Here is a 20,651-nt window from a genome sequence, read left to right on the forward strand (position 1 = left end):
AGAAGCATTTGATTGATTGAAGCAAGTATTTATTGAAGTACCTGTTCTAGCTTTTTTTGATTAGGAAAAGGAAATAATTGTAGAAATCGATATTTCCGATTATATATCCGCTAAAATACTCTCCTAATATAATAATAATGAAATACTTAAACCTGTTATATTCTTCTTTAAAAAACACTTGGTAGTTGAATGTAATTATAAGATTTACAATAAAGAACTACTAGTTATTATTTGTTGCTTCAAAGAATGACATTCCGAATTGAAAAACACTACATTATTAATTCAAGTGATCACTGATTATAGGAATCTGGAATACTTTACTACAACGAAGTTATTGAACTATCATCAAACCCGCTAATCCGAATTTCTGTCTCGATTTAATTTCCGAATCATTTATCACCTTAAAAAGCTAGATGCTAAATCCAATGCATTAACCAGAAGATCAGAAGATCTCCCTAAGGAAGGAAATAAACACCTCCTGTATCAAAGCCGTACTATCCTAAAACAAGAAAACCTGGATTCCGATCTATTTCCCACTATTGTTACCCTAATCAAATCCAAGATTACTAAAAAAATACACTTCGCTATAATCACCTATAGCCAAAGAAACCCTAACCCTACCAATACTATTAATCACTTGGATTCTGATAATACTATAACTTTACCAGAAAATAACAAAGTTATAGAGCCTGCAATCCCATATGCCATATCTGTACCCAACCCTGCGATACAACTAAAGGACCCAGAAAACCCTCTAAACCTTCCTGCCAACCTACTTACCCTATTCCACGAAGGCTATTAAGCCGACCCTATACCCGAATCTGTTTTGAAATCCCTACAAAAAGGATCCCCAAAACACTCGAAATCATTTTTATGAGTATATCGAAAATAACAATTTATTATATTATTGAGAAAACTATACATTCCTGACCACAATCCTCTGAAAACCTACCTGCTCTGTTTATACCACAAATCACCCGCTGTTGGTCACCTGCACCGTACCCAAACCTTCGAATTATTATTCCAAAACTATTACTAGTCTGGATACTACAATTATATTATACAGTAAATCCGTAACTGCTATAGTTATTATTATGCTATTCCGAATCGCAAAGATCAAAAGGGAGTTCTCTGTCTACTCCCGATCTTATAAAAAGCTTAGCAAGATATCTCAATAGATTTTATTATGTATTTACCCAAAAGTACTGATTTTGATACTATTATAATAATAGTCAACTGATTAATGAAAATGAAACATTTCTTGCTTTATTATAATACTTACAATTTCGAAAAGATCGCCTACCTGTTTCAAAAGAATATCTAAAAGCTCCACAGCTTACCCTTAATCATTATATCTAATTGTAGAGCTCAATTCGTCTCTGAATTCTGAAAACATATCTGTAAGCATTTAAGCATAATCGTTAAGCTTTCAATCACTTATTATCCTGAAACTAATGAATAAATCAAAAGAGTTAATACAATACTAGAACAATATCTTTAATCATATATAGCCTATCTGCAAGACAACTAAACAGAATAGCTCCCACTCATCGAATTCTCTATCAACAATGCCTAATCCGAAAGTACCCGAATAACCCCATTCTTTTTGAACTACAGATTTTACCTCTACCTAGACTTCAAACCTATACCATCCCAGAATAACCGTTTTGCCATATGAAATACCGAAAAATTCATTATTAAAATAAAAGCCATCTCCTTATATCTATAAACCAAACTAACTACTAGTCAAACCCAATACTCGAAGAATACCAATACCCATCATTCCCTTGTCTATAGATATCTACCTAATAATCTGATCTAACTAAATACCAGAAACATTAAGACCCTGCATTCACAAAAGAAGCTCGATTAGAAGAACCTCAGGCCCTTCAAAATCCTAACCCGATAGACCCCTATACCTATAAACTGGAATTCCTAATCTCAATAAAAATTCACCCTGTTTTTTATATCAATCTGCTATATTCTGTATACGATAATCCTATTCCTGGGTAATGTAATTCGCCACTACCCTCTATAGAAATAAATAGCCTCAAGTGTTTTAAGATTACCGAAATCCTAAACTCTTATTAATAGTCGGCTCTTCTAAGCGGCCTCCTAGTTCCTAGTCGGGGAAAGCGGTTGTCCCCGGAAAGCGCTTGTCTCCGAAAAACTTCGAAAATCTGATATATATGCTTTTTAGAAATTAGTTTATTAATACAACTCTAATTAAATATTATTATTAATATCATTTGAGGATTATAATAGATGATGTATATATCTTTTCAATAATATTTTATTATAAAGAGTGAAGATTGATTCTATTATTATTATTATTACTGAAATATATAAATTCATTATTTTCACTTTCTCTCTCCTGAGAGTTCTCTATAAATATAAAAGGAATATAATCCTGTTATAATCCTAATTCTATATCATTTTGGGTATCAATTATAAAAGCAATCTTATCGCTATTATCATCATTATTGTTATTAATATTCCCTATTATCCTAGAAGCTTTCAATCTCTTTAATTCCTTTAAATCCTTTATTCGCTTCTTTTTTTTTTCTAATTCTATTTATATAATATTTGTATGTTTCTATTTGACTTCTGGATCTATTATTGAAGTAATTAAATAAAAAGACATTGGGGTATTTTGTTTTTGATAGTCTTTTAACTCTTTTATTCTCAATCGCTCCTCTTTTTAGTTTATTTACTTTTTGTTAATATTTCATTACATTCAATTCTTTATATAATTAGAAAGGCAGCACAATCCTTTCTCTTAATAATATTATTTAATTTACTATTTTGTTGCTTTTGAATTCTATTTGTATTCTTTAAGGTTAATTCTTTTAAAGTTTCAGTAATAGGGATTATAAACTGTTGCTTGAATGTCAAATTAGTTTTAAAGTTCTATTGTTTTTTTTTATAATAAAAAGCTATCTCTATCTTAATCAATATAATATCGATTTGTATATTTTATATATTATTAATGAAAATATCGAATTCGTCTACTCGAGTAGGATTACTTTATATTAGATTAGCTTTATGAATCTTTCGATACCAATAACCTAAATTATAAGCTACTTTTATTGGCCGAGCTGGTGTAATATAAGAAGGGAGTTCAGGCTCATCTTTAATGATTGATAGAGATTTACAAAGGCAGTTGAATTTTCTAATATTAGCAATACAGAGTTCTGATTTAATAGAATATAATCCTGAGTTTTTCCATATTGATTTTATATTGTTTGGGATAAATGTTTTATATCGAATACTTGTTAGATCTTGCAAGAAATAGGTTGTATTATATTCAATAATGAACTTTATCAATACCTCCTGAATAACTAATTGATAATAGTATTTATATACCCTAAATATGCCTACATCAAGAGATTACATACAATACATGAAATGCAGAAGAAAGCAAAATGATTGAATATGGTTTTTATTTGCTAATCATATAAATTCTAATTGTAAATATAAATCATAATTATCCATAATAAGGATTTTCCATTTCACTTCAAGTCCAGAGTCGGAATTTTCGATATAATGCTCTAGGAAGGTAATAGCTATCTCATTCGTAGTAAATCCTGACGCAGAAAGGATGATTCGTGTTTCTTTTAGTAAAATAGTTTGAAACCAATTCTGTATTAAATCCTTTCCTTCTATTATAATTAAAGGAGGTGGAGAAGAGCTGCCAACAGTATCGATAACTTCGAATACAGTAATAGAGCGTCGATCTTCAGGACTAATAGAATAGAATTATATAATTAATATTTATTCATATAAATATACATTCAAAATATACTTACCTTAAGAATATTATCTGGAACTAGTATTTTCTGCCTGTATATATATCCAGCTCTAAATCCTGTTTCGTCGAAGTTTATGATCTAGATTTTCTTTGTAATATTGAACAATTTGAGGCATTCTTGATAATTTTTAAACTATTCTAAAACATTTTCTTCTTTTTGTACTTGAGCATATTATTTTGCAAAAGGATTTGTAATAATAGTATATAGTTTCATCTTTTTCTAATAATTTTTAAACCATCGTTTTGTAGAATCTTTTGCCTTTAGATTCTTAGTGTGTTTGAGGTATACAATTGTATTGAAAATAAGTTTGTAAGTAAACACAATATCGCAATTCAATAGATTATGGATTAGAGTCTTGATATACACTTCTTGAACTTCAATCAATATTCTATTTTGACCTCCATTAGCAGGACTAGAAATCCCTTTAGCTAACCTATTACACCTACATTGTACAGCCTTTTTCAATTATTCGTAGTGATTATCAAGCTTCCAAATTCGTATAGCAATATAAAGAGGTTCCTGTAAATAATCCAAACAATATTGAATAGCTTCATCATATTTAGCTTTAACTTCATCTGTTATTGTAGGTATAATGAATAAATGATAATAATCAATATTTTATCAATAATCATATAATTTATAAAGGTTGTAATTAATATAATTCAATTATTATAATATTTTCGAAGTTTTTCGGGGACAAGCGCTTTCCGGGGACAACCGCTTTCCCCGACTAGGAACTAGGAGGCCGCTTAGAAGAGCCGACTATTAGAAAAGAAGAAATCGTAAAAGATCTCATCTGAAATATACTATCCATTAGGTTAGCTACAATACACCAACCAAGGAACCTGCAAATTACCTAAAAGATATACAAAAACTGATTTACAATTTCCATCAAAAATACTCTAATAAACCAAAATCCATTTGATTGAATACTGCCTGCCTCCAGACAATTGAATCATAATACCTTTGCCTCAATAGAGCTCGACTTTTAGAAAGAGGATAATATCATGGTATAAGATTACGTAACATATTGGTCCCCTTGGAGGGAAACGAATTGGGCGTTCGCGCCGGAGTGCAAATGAGCTAGGGCCCGATCGGGCTAGCTTGCTTAGCAAAATCCTGTATATCTTCAATTTGGAAGATTCTGTATCATAGCTCTTTGAACTACATCTTAATCCTCAATCTGAACCTATTACCCGAATCAGTATAACCTTGCCAGATTAGGGCAAAGTTATTAGAACCCTATCCCGCCCGCCTGCCCCGTGATAATAATAGTTATTATAGAAATATTTCTTTTGTAACGAAAATTGTGACAATTTCCACTTTTTTTTAGAAAATATAAGAAATTTTATATTAAAATTAGATTTATAAGAGCTAAATTCTTATTATTATTTTATATTAATTTTCTTTTAAAAAATAATAATTGATTATTAAAATACAAATATTAAAAAAGTGTTAATTTTGGTGTATTTTAAAGTGGCCCACTCGGTGATATGGCCCACTCGGTGTTAAACTACGTTATAGATATTTATTTATCTAGTTTCAATAAGTATAACGTGGTTTAACACCGAATGCACTACTTTTATCTCAATTTATACTTTCAATCTTATATTATTCAATAACAATTGAATCAATTGATTAAAACTATTAAGAATCTAATAATCTAGAATTTATTATATTATTTTAACAAATTCTTGTATTATAATCTGTCTTTTTATATTTATTATAATATCGATTAGAAGATATTTCTTATTAGAATTCCCTTTTTTTTGATATTTATTGTATTAAATCTGAATATCAATTTTTTATTGAGATAATATATCAAAAGTCTTTTGTTTAGTAAATATTTCTTTTTAATATAATTGAGTTTTTTTTATATATTGATATTTGCTTAATATTTTATTTGCTTTTCGAAGTATATGATTTTTTATATTTAAAAGTGTATTTTTATAAGCTAATCTTTTTATGCTTTTAGTTAGAGTTAGTATAGTTTCGAATATAGATATAGGGGAGCTTGATTAATAATGAATTATTCGAGATTTTATTAAAGTTGATTATAAAAGAGTTTTTGTTGAATTATAAGAAATTTGAGAGATCTATTAATCTAGATCAAAAGAGGGAGAAATAAATATGCAAATTCGAATATCTAATTTCGAGAGTATAGCTTTAGGATTAAATGAAATTAAACCTATTCCTCGAAATCCTGTTTTTATATTCTGAAAGATGATTGATTCTTTGTATATAGTTTTAAAAGCTATAAAGAATTCAATCTTCGAAATATAATTGATATGTATTTTAATAAATATTGGTTCAATAATGAGATCAGGAATACGGGAGACGTGGTTCCCACTATCAGTAGGCCCCTAAATGTCTGTATTGTATTCTGTCTAAAGAGCTAACTAATGAAAGAAAGTAGTAGACCTTATATAGGTACTACTAAAAGAGCTAATCTCCTTCATATTTGCTTAAATACCTTTAATATAGTAGTCATTATATTAAAGTTATTCTTTTGAAATGAATTCCCTTGTTTACATATTTAGAACTCTTTTTTATAACTTCAAATATAATAGCTGAAAAGAAATTCATAAAATTATAAAAATCCTTTATTTACTGGCTAAAGTCCCTAACCTCTTATCAGTAGAATCAATCTCTTTTTTTAATTTTGTTTCATTTATTTCATTACCTTGATATCGATTTTATTCATATTGATTAGATCAGTAAGAGCTTGATATAGCTTTCTTTTTGTTATCACATCGGCCGAATTAATTGGATTATTAATCCAAATCATTTTAACAATCTCCCTCCGCTCATAGGATTAATGTAATACTATGATGTTGATTATTAATCTCTTTTCACTAATCGTTCCCAATTTTATAAATAGATTATATAATAACTTAGAATCAATATACAAAATTAATAGAATCTCCTTGCCGAGAATAACACTAACTGTAAAAGTAATTGCTGTACCAATATCGAATCCCTGAACTAATCCATATAGTTTGAATGTCAAAACACTATATATAACTTTTTTACATTTAATAGATAACCAATAAATAATATTAACATTATTATATTTATCCATTATAACAATTATATAACCTATTTGGAACAAATAGTTCTTATTGTTTGTAAAAAAGATATCAGCAAAGACAACAATCTTAAGTGAATCTAAGTCAAGTGGTATATATTTGAATTCTCTAGTAGAGTTTTCTTTTTGCTATTTAATACACTTATTTAACGTTGCAATATCATCCTTATCAGGTTGGGTTGTTTGTGCTGTTATGAACAGATCGAAAGATACCTCAGGTTGATATATAGTTGTAATGTATACTCCGCGGGCTCGTTGTGCAATATATTATTTATGTATAGAAGCATACTTTCAAACCTTGTTACGCATACTATGTATATCTATAGATCCTGTAGATACGAGTTGTAGATTGCTGTATTGCTTTTCCTGGTTAAGATAAATATTATTATTCTTAAATGTAAGAGTGATATCATTAAACTTTAATAAATAATTATAAATGAGTTCCTTACAATCCTTAGCCATAAAGTCAGCTTGCTTGAGTTACTTATTCTCAGCTTATATAAATACATTATTCCTAATAATAAGTATATCATTTATCTGAAGCTTTATAATGCTGAATTCAGTTCTCTTATTATTAGTATATTGTCACGAGAGAATATGCCTATATAAACCCAATTAGCTTAATGCTCTTGGTGATATCACTTTTAGCGTGATAGTTATGAGCCCGGTTCGCGTTTAAATACAGCTATCTTGCTATAGACCACTCTTATAATCAAGAGTGGGTATATCACAATCCATATCTGAAAATCCAAATTTTCACTATCCAAATACCCGGATCAATTATATCAATACAATATATATATTTGTTGGTATATCTTACCACCCAATCGGATTGGTTAGTCTAATATAATGCTCTTAGAGTTAAATATTAGTTAGAAAATATTTGGAATAAGATTGATTCTAAACTTTTATCAAAACAAATCCTTTAGTCTCTCTTTTTTTAGAATCATTATTCGAAATAATCGATTGGCTGACTGCAGCTCTATCTATTCCTTTAACTTTCGAGAACATTTGATAGGAATAGGATAAGGTCAAGCAGTACATTTATAAGGCAGAGCTCGTTGAATATCATATTAAATACTCTAAACGGAAAAGTGAAGATAGGGATACAGAAATAAAAGAATCAACTGATCACCCAGTTACTCCTTTACTATTATTTGAGCCTATATTTACATCTGTTGTTAATATAATTCCCTTGTTTATTGCTTTTGATAGGTTATATTGTAATAAGAAAATGATATATAATGATAAGTATAAATTCTATCAACAAGTTTATAAATAAATCCAATCAACTATTAATCCAGCTCATCTTATAAAACTATCCTTCTCAAACAAGGGATCAAAGGCTCAGCCACTTCATAAAATAGTCCTCTCGCTTTGTAACAAACTAGCACTATCTCATCAAATCATTGAAATAATTATTTAATCCGAATACTATACACTGATTGCTCAGGCATCCAGTGAACAAACTGATCCGGTCAAATAGTTTCGGGATTAGGGTATTGCTTATTCAAAGGTATCCGCATATAGATTTCCAGATACTCATGGACTATTAGCCACCCGCACTTTCCTCAACGCTGTTAGAATCAGAATGGCATCTTTATAGGCTCAACATAAAATCGATAAGATTGATGAAAAGATTTACTTAAATTAAGAATATTAAATGCTTTAATAGATAGCTACGATATTCGAGGGTATTGTGAATTGCGATATTGTATTATCTAAAGCAAAAGGAATCTATACTATCGAGCAGCCCAAACCACTTGTTTTGTTTAAAGGAATTTCACAAGATCAATCCAAGAGTTCCCATTTTGATAAAAACATTGGGAAAGCAAAATATCTTTATATATTTAAGAAAGATAAACAAAAGCGCAACTTTCATAAATAGGATTCTAAGGATTGTAGCAAGGTAGAAATTGCTTTGATCGGGAAATGTATTGATTACCTAAGCATAACTCTTTTTGTAGATCAGATTAAGAAGATTAGGCAAAGAATTATAAACAAGTGGAAGTACCTTTACAGTATTTTCAGGAGCAAGGGATAGATGAAAGGATCATCTTATGATACCACTCTATCTATTGTCAGAATGCTAAACAAATTTATAGGTGTTATCATGCTGAAGGTGTTCGCAATTAACTCGACTTCAAAACCAGAGTTTGAATTCTATAATTCTATTTTCCTTGATAACTGTGGAGTATTGTATATTGTTAACAATATATCTCTTTTGGATAACCAATTATACTATCAATTCTCCAAGGATAATCAAGTGGACTCAGGACTAGCATCCTATCAAGTTGTTGGAAGAGGTTAGAGAATGATGAAAGGCATTTTTAATGGTAAGGATCTGATCTTCACAAACGTCACTCTGATTCCTGGTTTTCATATTAATATTGTTTTCAAGGTATGATTGTTTAAACTAGATTTATAGTTTAATGGTTTCGATACTACTTTACGCTTTGGGGATATAATGGAGAGTAAGATATATACTCAGTGTATTAGATACAACAACCTTGTATTCTTAGAAATGAAGCCTTGTTCCTTTTATTCTCCTATTCCAATCTCAAATTATAATCTCATATATCCTACTGCTTCTCGTAAGATCAACAAATCCTTTAGACGATTAAGGGACACCCTAATCCCAAAAAGGATCAAGCAGATTGATTGATTGATTGATTTAGTTTAACGTCCCGCTCCAGTCCATAACTATATAAGACGGCTAGACTCTAAAAGCTTAGCAATGCTAGTGAATATCTATAGTAGATATGATCAATTTTGGGAGAATAAAAACAAATATTGGGGTACTCTGCCCGATCTCTATTCGGAGTGCAAATAGAAATATAATGTTTTTATCCATTAGGACCTTTCCCTTTTCCTTTTTTCCCTACCTCTAATCCTATTAAAGTATTCCGATATTCAATTCTCTTTCAAATTTGGAATCCAATTTGCTATCCTTTTCTTTTATAAGGAGCAAGAGTTATCTCTTTTCGAGTTGCTTTCAATATAGCAAAAGGTTCTTTTATTAGTGAAATGAAAATAGAAAGTATTATTCTTTTTTTAATTTTATTTCTTTTAAACTAGTCTTTTGTATATCTTTATAAACTTGATATTCTCTAGTTCTTATTAAATGTATATAATCGAAATTGTTGAAATGGTGGGGTAGAGTCGAACTCTAAGCTCTATAATCTATATACAAATCAATTCGAAAAATTCGAAAATTCGAAAATCGAAGGAAAAACGTTATATCGTATCGATGCCCAGAATATAGAATTAATTAAAAGGCAATGGCATTCTTTGTATCGTAAAGTTGTATTCGAATAACTGAAAGTTAAAGAAAAAGAAAGGATTGTAATTCAAAGAGAGTGGCGATAAGCTTTATATTGAAAAGACTTTTCCAAAAAAGAGAAAAGGCTAACTTTCCGTATTGTATCTATAGAGATAATAATAAAAGGCAGATGTTGAATCTAACTGGGGCTTTTATAATCTTTATATCCGTATTGCTTTGCTGGTATTCATCTTTCGTAAGAATCGCTATCGCAAAATCGTAATATAATCCTTCCTTCCCTATATCTTCCAAAACCCCTTTTTTTCCAATTCTTCCGATTCCATCTGCGACTCAATCTTAGCTCTGCAGACTCTTGAAGAAGAGCTGGAGGTTCGTAGGATGCACCGCGTACAGGTGTTGAGTCTTCGCATCCCAGGATCAAGCAGAATTATAGTATAAGAAAGTAGAACATCTTGAAAAAGAAGTATTTGAATACTTGATATTTGCTATAAGAGGAGTAAAGATTAAAGACTCTCTAAAACAAGAATACTCTAATTGTACATATATATATGTAAAACAAATAATTTTCAAAGCATCTAATAATCATCAACCACCCAGACCATTCTATAAGATACAATAAGACTTGTTTGATTTCCCTCATACATTCAACAGAGCAATATAGCTATTAATTATTAAAGAAATATATAGCGGAAAGCTATTTAGCTACTTCTTAGTAAGAAGGACTTATAATAAGGTATTCCTGATTATTTAGAGTTACTTTGCCTGGGTTTACAGGAAGTACAGATTTTCGATTATAGTAATCAAGTAGAACAATGATACCTCTATTATTGGAATTATAGATTATATAGTATTTGAAAAATAGATTGAGACTAAGGGAATCAAGCTTGAGCTCTCCCCTAGTTATACTCACAAGACTAATAGAGAAACTGAACAAGCGGAACAAGAGTTGATAATCAAGCAAATCAAAATGCAATTATCTATAGAATTGCTAATTAAGCTTTGGACAAAGACTATAATAACCGCTACCTATCTTTATAACATTAATCCCCTAAAGGCAAGATCATTCAAATCACCAAATCAAGTGTTAAATGAGTAATTCCGATTATACCTAAAAGAAAGTAATCCATCACTTACTATCAAGATTATTGATAATCTTCAATCTAACTGAAATTCAACTTATAAATATGGATACCAAGCATATCTTTTAGATAAAAAATATAAGATTAGAGTATTAATAAAATAATATAAAACAAATCCTTGAGCACATGTTGAATATTTAATTAAATATATCCCTGGTATATAGATTTATTATATCTGAATACCAATATTCGATTAGGTTATTATCTCTCGAAATATCGTTTTTAATAAAACATTTACCTATAAACAGAATTATTTTAGTTAACAGATTAATATTATACCCGCAAATCAGCTAAAGTAATCAGTTAGACTATTAGATATTATTAATTATGTAGATATGGATGGAACTCTTATCGAAAACGATAATAACGATATAAACACCTTTACTGTATTGGTAGACTAGCTATTATTCCTAAACTTATTTATTATATGTATTTCAGATAATCAATCATCTTCTTTATATTCTGAGAACTCTAAAGAAAATGATTATCTAGGGAATAAAAAGCAGAAAGTAGGCAAGATATTAAGTGAAGAGAAGTTCATCCAACTATCCCCCGGACTATCAGACAGCTTTCCGGTGCTAGAAGATGGTGGGGACCCATAGCCATATATTGCTCCGACGCCAGGAAATGTGGATGGAAGACTGGCTTTTGCTATTCCTATGGATTATAATATCTAAATACGGATAGGATATAGTAAGCCTATGAATTTAGCTATTCAGGAATAGAAGATAATGGTACCCAATCCTAGGAGTTTTGTTAAAGAAGATAATGATAGTTTGGAGGTAATAGATATAGAGGATACAGGGATTCCGACTGTAGTACTCAAAGCGGAGTATGAAAGTGATCCTGGCTTTCTATTGACTAATTATTCACTTTACACCCGACACTGTGCAGAGCCTTCTCGAAAGGCAATAGATTGGAATCCAAACCCGGAATACACTATAAAAAAGCTTGAATCGCTAAAGCGATTATCTAATCAAAAAGCAATCAAGCAATCAAAAGAAGTTTTAATCTTTCAGAACGATTATCTTCGAAAAAGAGCTCGCAATATGATGATAAAGATTCCTAAAGTTAACCTAAACCTATTTTAATATCAGTCATTCACAGATGATCAACTAGACCAAGCATGATTGAGTTCTTCTCGGAAGAGACACAGGCAGAATAGTATATTCTATATCAACATTTCTGAGTTCGCCCGCTCAAGGATCAATCCTGGAAATCATAGTAGAATATACAAATCCCTATATGATTTTCATTCTACCTTTTAGCCTAATCTCGAGGAGATCAAAAATCAAGAGAAGAAATATTTCTTTATAACAATACATAATGTGATCGCCGCAGCGGTTACAACAAAGAACATTCAGCTATCCAATCCAATGATTCCAAACTCAGAAGATAATCCACATATTCACCTTTCTCAAACATCCAAATATCTAAATCGATATCAACAGCTTGATAAGCACATTCTAGGACCGTAGTTCAAGGCTGATTATCAAAAGAAAATCGATAATCTGTGTTCAAGGGAAATGTGGCATAAGATAGACTCTGGATCAGAATCTACCAAATCTATTCCATTGGTTTGAATATTCAACTACAAAAGTGATAATCAGAACTTTATCACTCAATATCGATCACATCTTATAATAAGAGGAGATCTACAGAAGAAAACTACAATCGAAAGCATATATACAGCAACATTTGCAAATCAATCGTTTTGTATTATAATATCTCTAATTGCAAAGTATAATCTTGAGACCAAGCAATATAATGTAGTTAACACTTTTGTGAACGTATAGCGCAATCCAACTAGCAATCCTATAGTATACTTACTACCTGATGAATTCAAGAAACTAAAAAAGGATATGATTATTGATAGAGCTTTATATAGATTCCATGATTTATTATCTATCTGGTTTAAGGATTTCATATCAACTCTGAAATCAATTGGAATGATTGGATACACAGAAGAACTGTGCATTTATTTCAACAAGAAGTACACTGTACTAATTCTCTTCTTTGTCGATGATTTTCAGATTATATATCATAAAAACAATAAACCTAGTACTACGAAGATTACTGATCAGATCAAATCAGCTTATAAACTCAAGGATCTAGGTAATACTAAATAGTTTCTGGGGATCAGAGTTTTGAGAGATAGATTTGAAAAGAAACTTTGGCTAGCACACAACATCTATATTGAAAAGATTATTAAGAAATTCAAATTTAATAAAGATAGTACATATACACCACTATCAATCATCAAATTTGTCAAGTTTAATAGAACAGTTATCATATCAATAATCAAGGAATACCAAGAAAAGATAAAATCAGTATTGTATACAATAATTATAATCCGCCTTGATATTACATTTACAGCCTTTCAGCTAAGTCATTTCCTTACCAATCTATCTCCTAATTATATAAAAGCTATTGATTATTATATCATATATTTATAGAATACTTGCTTTTTATTCATAAAATACAATTTCCAGCCAATCCCTTAACTTCTAGTATTCTCAAACATATTATTCACAGATGATAAGGAAACCAGAAGATTATCTTAAGGATATATTATATCACTCTTTAGGGGATTAGTTTTTTGGAAAGTATCACATCAATCTATTATAATTATTTCTATAATCAAAGCAGAATTATTAGATATAAAACGAATAGTAAAAGAAATAATAGCTATTCTACATTTTTTGAAAGAGATTGATCTTATGGTTCAAGAACCAATAACCATTTTCTGTGATAATACATAATCAATATACTTAGTAATTAGAGAGAACAAACGGATTATTATTAAACTCAGATATATTGATATACAGAATATATGGTTACATCAAGAATACACCAAAAAAAATTTCAATATCATCTACTTACCTATTGCCGATATAACAGCAAATAGATTAACTAAGAATCTATTTCAACAGAAGTTCAAGCACTTTCGATTAATACTCAATCTACAGAATATCAGTATACAGATTAAAGAGTTAAATTAAAAGGCTAGCTAAAAATATATTCATTTTTTCCTTTTAACCGGAGATTGAATTCTTCCAGTTGATCCAGTACATTTCCTAGCCTTTTCCTTTTCCAAGAGCAGATTGAATTCGCACTGTTTGTTCTTAGCAAGCCTTTTTGCTTTACAAGTCTCATTCTCAAAACATCAAATAAAAGCTAGCGACTTATCTTTATTCACAAAAATCTTCAAAACCGAATCCTTAGGAACATACTTTTTGATGGAAGAATCCTTTTTTGTAAAATCGATTGTAATGGCTTTACAATTAGTAGATTTACAAGCCTCAAACTCTACTAAAAGCTCTCAAAGAATTCCGCAAAGCTTTTCCAGTTTTTAGCTTGGCTATCAACATTATAATCAATTGGGAATGGAAATAAATACATACCTTTTTATTCTATACCTTATAAGCATTAGTACAAAGTTTTTCCATAAAGACTATAGCATCTGAAGCGACTTTATATATATGTGTTTTGCAATTCCAATAACAAGTGCTTTTAGTATAGCCGAGATTCTTATGGCAATTACCTGAGGTTTTCGTTTGCCTAAAGACCAAGGACTTTATATAGCTAAGATACGAACAATCGTTCACTAGCTCTTTGATAAACTCATTAGGTTATAAGAACCAAGTTTTGGCAGATACTCTTGGCGGATCACTTTTAATCTTTATATACTGAAGATCTGTAAAAGGCAAATTGTTATTAGGATTATTATCGGAAATACGGAGATTGTAGAACCCATGCTTATTAGAATTATTATACAAGGGAAAGGGAATATGAAAGTAACTATCTGGATTGCAAAAAGGATAATACTTAGCAGGCATAGCAATGATTAATCTAGATCGGTCATCAAAAGGATTAGGGATTCCAAAATTATTCGGATCCTTATATTTAATCTTAACCAATTAGCAACCTTCCCTTAATCCTACAAAAATCGTAATAGCCTTTTGAGAATTAAAAACAATCACTCCTTTCAAGTTATAGAAAGAATATAATTCAGAATTGTCACAACAAATTTCTGGGGCAATACCATATAAAGCATACTTTCGAACAAACTATATCTAATTTCGAATCAGCATATAATCAACCCAGGAGTAATGATAATATCTATTTCTAGTGGGGTTATAGACAGAGATCCTTATTGTATAGTAATAAGAATAGAAATAAGAGGAATAACAATAATAGAGGTAAAAGGAAATATAGGATTAATAGTATTTCCTAATAAAGAATGTTAATAAACTTAATATATCCAAATAAGAAAAGTAGCATAATTGAAATTAACAAGGTTATTATTCGATAATAAAACAGAAAGAAACAGTTGAAAAAAATCAATCAAAAGATTTCCAGAAAGATTTCAGAAAGAAGTAATTGCTGAGTTAATGGTTGATTAGCAACAGGGTTTATAAAAGTAGGAATAGAATTAACAATAGCAAAACTACTTGGACAAGTAGTCAATAATATTGCTAAAGGATTAGTTGCTGTCGGAATAGAGAATCTTGGGGATAGAAGTGAATTATATTCAAATACAAATTCAAAAGAGAATTCATTATAAATAGAAAAAAAAGAAGGAATAGCAAAGGAATACTTTCTTAACCAATTACGGTACCCTATCTTTTCAAAGTTTTTGGGCCGATCAGGATTACGTTTGTTAGAAGACAAATAATCCATTCGAAAGGAAACAAAATATAATAATATTAATATCTAGAAAAAAAAGAATTCAAAGAAAAGAGTATATATTATAAATCATATCTACCCTGTATATAAATAAGATTACTTAATCAAAGATCACCTAAACCTCCTGAATATTTCTAACAATCTAACACCATTATTATTATAATTATCAATTCAATTACTTTATTTGGATAATAATATTAATATTATAATATATATTTATAGATATAAGGATCAGAATCTATATTCTCTATTTGTAATAGCAGATTAGTAAGTATATATAGCGAAATAAAGCTTCAAGAAAGTATCTATCCACAATCCTTTGAAAATTTTCAGGCAATATAGTGAAAAATAAGAGATATCACCCCATAATACCTGAATCAAACGACTTACTAACGACTAAAGGTGTATCAAAATTTCCTTTGTATTATATTTTTATATCAATTATATAAAAAATGGATATTAAAGTCTTATCATAGTAAGGATAAAATGATTTCATTGTATGATCTAGACCATATTGAAGCTTCAATAAGGTGTAACTGCGTTAATTTCCTTTATTTGTTTATACAGATCATTACGATCTGAGGGATATATAACGAAAACAATATTGTAGATCACATGAATCAGATTATATAATGGTCAGGTATTCATTATATAGAATACTCCGGAGCGGAACAACAATAATCGGATCGGCCGCAGGATCGATCACTGTTCCCGTGATCGATACTCGAAGATCACCCAGTATATAATTCGATCTCTTCTTTACAAGAAGAGATCAGTTCTAACTGTAGATAAGGAGATATACACATTCTTATACTTATACCATTATTGTCCAATCATTCCCCTCCATCGTGATATGCTATTGTCCTGTACGATATATATAAAAGACAAGGGTTATATGTAGATTACTATATCTTAAGCTTCTTGCAGTGATAAGTATGGTATATCTGGAACTAATGGTTTCCTGCTTTAGGAATATTATATAATGGCTTAATAATAAGTAAAATTATATTAGTTGGTAGATTCATTTCTTTCAGAATATAGATATAAAAAGTGTAATGCAAGTTCAAAGTAGATTGAGTATACACCTGAGTGATATCTCGAATATACATTTCTATACTTGTTTTTCGAGTACTCGTAGTTAGTGAAACTAAAATGTATTGACATGATTGTTGAATTGTCGGGGATTGTGTTAATATAGATATCTTATTAGTATTATTATATACTTGAATAACTAATTTCGACTTGCGGAATTCAATATCCATTCCTTTATTCTTGATTTTATTAATAAATCGCGATTTAAAAATATGTGTATTAAAAGGAATATCCGAAAGTAATATAACCTCGAATACACCTTTAGCTGTTAATCCATCAATCTCTTTCTTTCTGGATTCCTTATACATAATAGAATCCTTGGGATTAGCAACAAAACATTCGGGGTAGTAATCTTGTATATGAGCTCGAATCTGAGATATAACCATTTGCAGGAAAGATGTTGATATAAGCATCTAATTGTTTTTGAATAAATCCAAGAGAGATTCCTTTGGATTTGTTGTATATATAATTGCTATTCTTGAAGAAGACAATATAACTTTACTGGAATTTGATAAAGTTACTTTGAGATTAATATTATAATCAATTTCTTTAATCTTCTTAATATATTTAGTTTCTAAATATTTATAATATAGTTTTATTAATATAAATCTAAATTTTGTAAATCCATAAAGTAGATTAAGAGTATATATCTCCTCTTTCATATTAATAAATGAAAAAGATTCTTTTCACTTATTGATAACTATTCTATTGCTCTCTTTCCAAATCAAAACCTTATTATTTAATAGCAAGTCATAAAGTATAGTTGTAGAGGGTTCGTTACATATATTCAAAGCCTCTCGTACTTGCATAGAACTATGTAATCTACAAACCTCTATTATAACTTTAAAAATCGCAATAGCACATTATTGAATAATAGATATCGGAGAGCTAGTATCGACTATACAAGAAAAAGTATCAAAAACGAATAAAGTAGGCACTAAATCATCAGGTCTAACAGTATTATTAATTATCTTTACAACCATCTAGAATATAACTACCTTGTGAATATTGAGTTTATAAACCTTTTTGTAAATAATTTCGTAAAATCTTTGCAATAATATATAAAATCTCTTAACAATATTGATCGAATGATATACCCTCCATAAAAACTATCTTTATCTAAATAGATATTGATATAGTATATTGTTGAAACTCTTTTCCAATAAAGTTGGTACCAGTATTATAAGTGATATACTCCAATGGATTAATATATATATCGATCCAGTACTCACAGAGTTTATCCTATATATACTTCACAAATATATTACTTAGCCATTAAACAGCTTGAAAATGTATAGCTTTATCAACAATATATAGAATCGGATCATTATTAATATAAAGCATATCAATAAGTATAATATAATTAAACTCAAAATCCTTATTGGGTAAAGAGAATTTGAATCTACTGAGCGACTTGCTATGGATTTGATAATAGTAATAAAACTTGGTAAGCTATTTGATCATTTTAAAGTTTTCATTGTATTTGGAGTATTTAAGCATTTTATAGAATTTGTATATAAATAGATAACCAAACCAATAATAAATTTGTTATAACTCGATTTCGATAAGATAGCAATTATTATTATTAATAGAATAATTAATCAGTCCCTCAATATTAACATTCCATAGCAAAAATATATAGCCGAATTATTGATACACAGAATAAATATCTTTAGATATAATAGTAACATCATTAAGATTATTATACTTAAACCTAAATTTGTCCATATCAGTTAAAGAAAGCAAGAATGAAAGGTCGGCTTTTATTACATTCCATTCTATTTCTCCAAATAGAAGCTTAATATAAAACAAACCAATAGAAGTTATTACTCTAATTTATTTATTTATTTATTTATTTATATTAATTAACGTCTGTTTTGGACCTCCCTAAGGGTATTTAGACGTGCTAAGATAAGGAACTATTTGAGCGGCGTGATCGTCGCGACCGAATTTAGCAATTTAACTTCAATGCCAGGGGCTATTCGCTCCTCTGCGGGTGCGATCCGCTTCTGTTTCTAGAAGGGAATGTCTGATCCGGGTTGTTGTTGAGGCAGAGCTTGGTTCCCGGGTGGATAGGCTCGTTGTGGGCTTCGATCCTTATGGTAGAGGAGAAGAAGCAAGAGTGGGTTGCTATTTGTTTAGCCGAGCAGCAGGGCTCTTGTATTATATATTGGGTTTGCGGTTTTTAGAGGTGTAGTGTATTCGAGTGATCAGTTGAATGGTGAGTTTATAAGGGATGGGCAGCAAGCTTTGTTGAAAAGATAGTTATTACTCTAATATCATATTGGATTATCACTTATCCAATAGTAACTTTATTATACTCAACATCCTCAATCTTCTTTTATACTAAATACTAATTATATCCGATAGATAATCTTTTAGCCATATCTATATCGATCATGATATTGAAGAATATATTAGTATTATATTGCTTACTGCTTGTAGTGAATGTTTTAATTATCAATTTATAAGTGCTTACAGTATTATTGAGATTAGTTGTTATTAAAGAATCATTACAAGTATTTATTGAAGTAAAGAATATCCTAAAGACCCCTTCAGAATTGCTTGTATTAATAAGATACTGATCAATGAGATAATTATTATCATTATCATTATCACCATCTTGATCATCTTTTTGTTTGATATTAGTAACAAACTGATCATATCATTTCATAAAGCTTTTATTGTTGAAATTGTTATATTTAATATAATAATTCGTTTTAAGTCAATCTTTCTCTTTTTATATATACTTATAGTATCTACAACCCTTCTTCTTACAATCAGAAAAATAATAATCGTCCTTGCCCTTATTAGTTGGTGTAGAAAAGGATTATCGATTAATGTATTTATTATAAGATTTTCGAAAGGAAAAGCCCAAAGATGCATTATTGTAGAAATATCGATTCGTAAGGAATATCTCAAATAGAGAATATAGTTTTGGAAATACCTTTCAATAAAAGTCGATAATCTATTTAATCTGGTTAATAAGCTCTACAACAATTAGATAAAGATTGTATATCGCAGAGTGGCATTTCGGAATACTATCACACGCAGACAAAATCCTAATATAGTATAATTGAGAATCGCGTATTGTCCTAGGAATAATATACTGAAGGAAGTATAAATCTGTAATTATTATATTAAATACTTCCTGAGGCTTTGTGGATAGATTTTTCTTAATATAATCCTTGAAAGTGATATTATTCTATTTGAGAAATATATTTCATTGATATTTAGATCCTTCGAAATTGTTGATTATCATATTATATAAGTTTTAATACAAATTAGAAAAACTGCTAAGATTTGCTTGATAATAGTTTCTAGCTGTGCCTGCGAGTATAATCGGAAAGGCTATTATAGTCATTTTTATTGATATAAATACTTTGCAATAATGCTCTTTAAATATAGAGATCTTTAAATCAAAAGAATTATTGATATCCTTATATCTGTTATTATCCCTATAGATTTTCAAAAGATTAATAAAACAATAGCTCTGATTGCATTGATTATTATCCTTGCAATTAAAACAATCAGAATAATCCCTATCC

This window comes from Botrytis sinoallii, assembly GCF_014898435.1.
Source record: "Botrytis sinoallii strain Bc 23 chromosome Unknown BSIN_009, whole genome shotgun sequence".
Taxonomy (NCBI): domain Eukaryota; kingdom Fungi; phylum Ascomycota; class Leotiomycetes; order Helotiales; family Sclerotiniaceae; genus Botrytis; species Botrytis sinoallii.